The following is a 5,647-nucleotide window of genomic DNA, read 5'->3' as shown; positions in this document are numbered from 1 at the left end:
TGGGTCATGGATGTGTGCTGATGGGTATTTGGGTCCAGAGCCCTGTGAAGGACTTGTTTGAGACTTTATTCTAAAGAAGGTGAAAGAAGAGTGGTTCTGGGAGATATTTTTGTTGTTGTTGTGTGGTTGGTTGGTTTTGGTTGTTTGTGTTTTCTTTTTACTGCCTGCTGCTGATTACCTTCTCTGCTGAAGTCAGTCTGCTGTGGATTAATTATCCCCAAGTTCTGTATCTGAAGAGCAAACTTTGTATTTGCTGAATTTGTATTTTGCCAGAATTTCGGCTAAAACTGCCAGGTGATCTCAATGCACCTTTAGGGCTTTTCCTCTTGCTCCCTGTGGTATGGGTCATATGCACACTTGCATGTTTTCAGCCCCTTGCAGAACTCTCCTGAGTGCAACACTCTTCAACAGATAAGCAGTAAATCCCTTGGCTTGTCACAGATGGTTCTTTGTTTGCAGGCATGTGTTCTGCTCCTGTGGCAATTGAGGGGTTTGGATGGGGAAGGTAAATCTTGGATACTGACTGCTTCTCTTAAGGGCACACTAGCAGTGAGAGGAGGCAGGCTGGTGAGGGTGGGCTGTGGGGAGAAATTCCTGCAGTGTTTGACACAGCCCTGGTGTAAGTAGATGACTGCTGCTTGTAGCCACAAGCTGGAGGATGAATGAACATTGAGCCTCTTTGTGAAGTAAGAATGTAAGATGAAGTGAAAGTGCTTCCAGCAGAAGAGACCTGAATGTGTCTTGAATGGCCAGTCCTAACCCAGTACAAACCCAGAATGTGATCTCATCATACACTGCCACAGATAATGCACAGGTACAAAATAAGTGGGAGAGAAGTAACAAAACACCTCTAGGAAGAATGTCTGGCTCTATGGCTGGTCTCTTTTCCTGCTTGCATTGACTTCTGCAAACATCAAGCTGTCTATGGGATGTATTAGCTGCCTACCACCAGATCCTCAAACTGAGAGAGAAGAATGTTGCCTCCTTGAAACTGTATAGCTAGGACCTGAGTTGGACTTCAGAAGGTATATGATGTATTTGAGAAGTGACTGCTGGGGTTCAAGGTGCTGCCTTAGGGCTCTGGAGCAGCCTGGGATTGTGTTTCAGAGAAACAGTCTTGCTATTTTGATATAAAAATAGAATTGCAGTATGAGAATTAATTTCCTGGTTGCTTCTATTTTATGTTTGTGGTAAGAATTCAAATATTAAGGGCTTGGCACTCACCTGAGCTCCCACAGTTCTTGCACAGTCGCAGTATGAGCTTTGTGCAGCAAGCAGGTTTGGAATTGGGTGTAGGCAAGAAAAATGTGGTGACATATATTTTGCCTTAGCACAGTTTCTCTGTAAACTGTTGATCCCTTCTGTAAATCCTAAAATAATTTGCAAAATAAGATGATTGCTTAGCACACTGGATAAGGAGTAACTGGGTTTTTGTTTTTCCCTAACCAGGTCGAAACTGGACAATGAGGAGCCTGCCTTGGCAAATGAACAGGCTAATTCAGTCCATTGGGGCTGGGGCTATCTGCCCAAGCTGAGCTCTGAGCAAACTGATGGGGAATGTCACGTGTGGCTACTTGGAAGCTTCTGGGTTCTGCAGTACGTTGGTGAAATACGTCACTGTTCAGTGAAAGGGTTTTTTTTTTTTTTAGTTCTGATACTCCTAAGCAGCGTTTTTTTGTTTGCTGGGAAAGAAAGCTTTAACAAAAGCAGGTTTGAACTAAGATGCTGATGGTGTTTGTCTATCAAATGAGTAAAGGAGATCAGGATGAAGGGAAGTGAAATAAGAGCCTGGGAAGGAGAGGGTTAGGTTAGCTGCTAAAAACTTCATTTTTAGTAATGCTGTAAAAACCTTGTCTGTTCTCTTCAGTCCTGGGAGTTGATTCATATCAAATTTCCAGTCCTGCTCAACAGAGTAACTGGAGTTCAGCTTAATGTTTTAGTGTTGGGCCTGTTCTTGCTGTAGTCTTGTTAACCCTTACTGTAGCAGCCTGTTAGCTGCTTTTGAAAGGCTTTGGGGAAACTGCTTGCAATCTGGAGAGGGTGTCAAATTTAAAAAGACAATCTTTGTCTCCAGGAATATCAAGCGTAAGGTGAATGCTTGTGCTGCTTGGTTCTGCTTCAATACATGCCTCCTTTACTCCTACTAGCTGATTTGCACTTGAACTTTGCCTTTACTCCACAAAAAAGCTAAGGTGATTTTGGGCCCTTAAGTCCTGCAACACAGACAGCTCTGCACCCCACTTGAGGGCAGAAGGGCTGAGGAGGAATTGTTCTCAAAGAGGAACAGAGGCAGACTGAATGGGTACATCTCCTCACTTAGTGATTGGTAGGAATCTTCAAGCAGAAGTGTAACTCTATGCAGAACTGCAACTTAGACAATCTTATTCTCTATTTGCTGTTACTGGCTGTTTTCCCTAGGTATGCCACAGTTTCTCCATATTTAAAAGTGGAGGCAACACATCCTTTGTAAACTTTCGGAGGTGGAAAGCCTAGAGAGACTGTCTTCAATCCCTGCCCAGGACTTCAGTCTTACATTCCTGATCATGGAAAATGCTTGTGGTTACAACAGCTTTAGGCTAGAGACTAAGTAGGGAAGAAGAGTTTGTAAAACTTGCCATACATTTCCTGAGCCAGATTTGTAATGAAGAAAGTGGTTATTCATGAAGTAATTAGCAGGAAAAATAGCAGGCTATTAATCTGCTAAATTGTCTCAATTTTGTTTTCATAGCTTGAGAAAGCTCTATGAAGGCTGATTTTCTTTTACAACTTCCACATTTCCTTAACACGTGGTAGTTTTTCAAATCTTGTTGCTGGACAGAGGAGTGGGTGGGAGTGTTAGGGAGGGGGCTGTGTTAAAGGATAACTTGCTGTTCATCCCTTGGTATCACACTGAATTCCCTGCAGGCAGCCCTCCTCTGACAGCAGCCTCTCCTTTATAAATGTGGCTGTGTTGCCTCCTAGCAGCAGAGTGGCTTAATAAAGATGAAAAAGAGAGAAATTAAAATACCTCTTTGTAAGCAACATTCTAAAACTCTTATTTGTACTTCAGAGAAAGCCCTTTAGCTTAGCCCCATCAATTTAAACTGCATGTATTTATTAGTAATGCTGCTGCTACCCATAGAGGTTGAAACCTGTCTAACACTAATAATTTTCATCATTATTGTGGTGCCAGGAAGCTGTGATAGCCTCATGTGTTGGATGTGGCACCCAGGAGGAGACAAGCCCCTACCACAGGCAGTAGAGAACCTGAAGGTGGAAGTGGCAGAGGGGGTTGCACCCCAACCTCCTCCCCAGGAGGCTGGTGCTGCAGCTGATGACAGAACTTCCAGCTCTTGGTTTGTGAGGCTTGCTGCTCTGGCCATCTGGGCATGGTCCACTTACCAGATGACAATTTACTGTGAGGTTTTTGATTAAAGATGCTTTTAGTGTGTTACAGGACATGGAGTCACGTTGGGTGGATACTGTTGGCTTAAACTAACAACCATCTCAGTGCTGTGCTGCCTTCAGTCTTCTCTGTCCTTCAGGTAACCCTGAAGTTCCCAGGGATGCCTTTTTTCCTTTCAAGGCCACAGCAGGGATAACTGTTACTGTCTGGAAGACTGACCCCTGTCTGGGATCTATGTAACATATATGTGCATTAACATGCTGACATTTCCATTCCAACATACTTCTCGGGGCATAATTAACCCTGAGTTTTTTCCTGGCTGTTAAGCCCATGGCATCTCCCTTGAATATTGGATCTGGGTTCCTAATGCACGAAGTTCCCTGTAATTAAGTGTAACCAGCTCCTTGAAGGTGTTTGTTGTGCAATAGGGAGAGTGAATCAGGTGCTTTTCCTCAGGGGCACAGAGCAGCTGGAGCCTGTGGGCACTGGTTAATTATACTGGTGGTGAACCACCCTGCCCTGGACCAAAGGGCTGGGTATGTCTCCTTGGTTCACAGGCAGCATTTGTTTCACTTCCAGAATAATTTGTGCTGGCTGGGTCAGCAGCCAAACAGGTGCTGGAGAGTGGGGAAAGCAGGGCTTATCTTCTGCTCTATCTGACCAGCCTGGGCTCTTCCACCTTCCTGAAAAGGCTGAGGCAAGAACCCTGCTGCTTGCAGCCTGCTGCAGGCCCTGCTGGCAGGTGCATGTCCATGAGAAGCAGAGACCCAGGCCACCTCTGGCCCTTCTTGCAGCGCTGCCCGTCAGCCTCCGCAGGCACGGTGGGGCTTCTGGTGCTGCAGGGTCAGTGGGCGTCCCTTTGAGAAGTGGTGCTTCCCCTCAGCACTGCTCTCTGAACTTAACGAAACAAAAAAACAACCACCGAACAAAAACACGTGGAAGAACTGCGAGAAAATGATGGAATTTGAATAGGTTTGTTCTGGTTTTTTCTGTTACATTTCTTCTGTTGGGATCTCTCGAGGGTGTCCTCGAGGAGCCAGGGCCAGGGCGAGGGGCCAAACGCTTGACGCTCCGCTCTTGCTGACCTGCTCCCCGGGGTGTTCCAGCGGGATCCCCCGCGTCCCGCCCGCAGCGCTGCGGGGTGGCCGGGCCCGCAGCGCCCTCTGGCGGACAAGGCCTGGAAGCGCACCCGCCCCGCAGCGCCGTCTGGCGGACAAGACCTGGAAGCGCACCCGGCCCGCCTGTCCGAGGGGGCTCTTGGATCCCACCGGAGCTGCGGAGCCCGGGCCGCCCCGCCGAGCTTGTAGAGACCCTGCCTGCAGGAGGAGAGGGGATGATCCGGGCTGTCCTCTCAGCCTCGGCTCTTCCCAGGCTCGGAGGTTGCTCTCCCAGCTGTTTTGGGACGGTCTCTGCCTCCTCCCTATGAGCTCAGACCTGCCCCGGGTTGGTGGACTCACCATCCCTGGAGATATTTAAAAGACATGTTAGAGGTGGTGCTCAGGAACATGGTTTAATGGTGGACTTGATATTAAATGTCTTTTTTCTAACCCAAACGATTCTATGATTCCCATGGCAGGCAGCTGGAGTAAGAAGCTGTGCTGCAAGTACTGCTGGCCAGGATCCTGCTGGGAAAGCCCTTGCCCACTCATTGTCATTGTTCCCACACCCTGAAGCTGGGGAAGAGGGAGAGCTGATTTGGGGGGCATTCCTTTATCTTCCCATCTGTTTTTATGGTCACCTGATGGCTGATTCTACGTGATAATTATGCCTTGTTTAACTAGGAAAGCTGTGAAGCAGTAACCTGGCTGGTGGCTCTTAGCCTGTTAAAGTGAGCTGGAAAGTGAAGTCTTCTCCTGTTCCCCACAACAGAGGCCAGTATGGAGGGTACAATGGTAAAGAATTGCTTGGATAAAGTGTGTTCCTGCTGAGGGCAAAGGAGATGAGATGTGCTGTGCCATGTTCCTCCAGAGACAGAAGCATGAGAAGCAGTAAGAGCCAGCATGGGTAAGGAGCAATACAAATGTGATCTGCTCAGGTTGTGACTTTTACTGACAAAATACTGACAGCTTGTGCTGGATTTCTGCTGTAGCAGAAGAGCAGATGTGATCCAGCCTAAGAAACAGGTCTGCATAGCACCTTTCAAAGTGTTATGGACACACAAATGGGGAATTTGCTGCTTCAGTGCAAGGTAACATGTGACTGTGACATTATTTACCTGGAAAAAGATGCCTTAAAATTAGACTCACTGTTATGGCATGCTAT

The sequence above is a fragment of the Apus apus genome, chromosome 8 (genome assembly GCF_020740795.1).
Source record: "Apus apus isolate bApuApu2 chromosome 8, bApuApu2.pri.cur, whole genome shotgun sequence".
NCBI lineage: Eukaryota > Metazoa > Chordata > Aves > Apodiformes > Apodidae > Apus > Apus apus.
The sequence above is the reverse complement of the archived record's forward strand: the minus strand, read 5'-3'. Positions refer to the sequence as shown.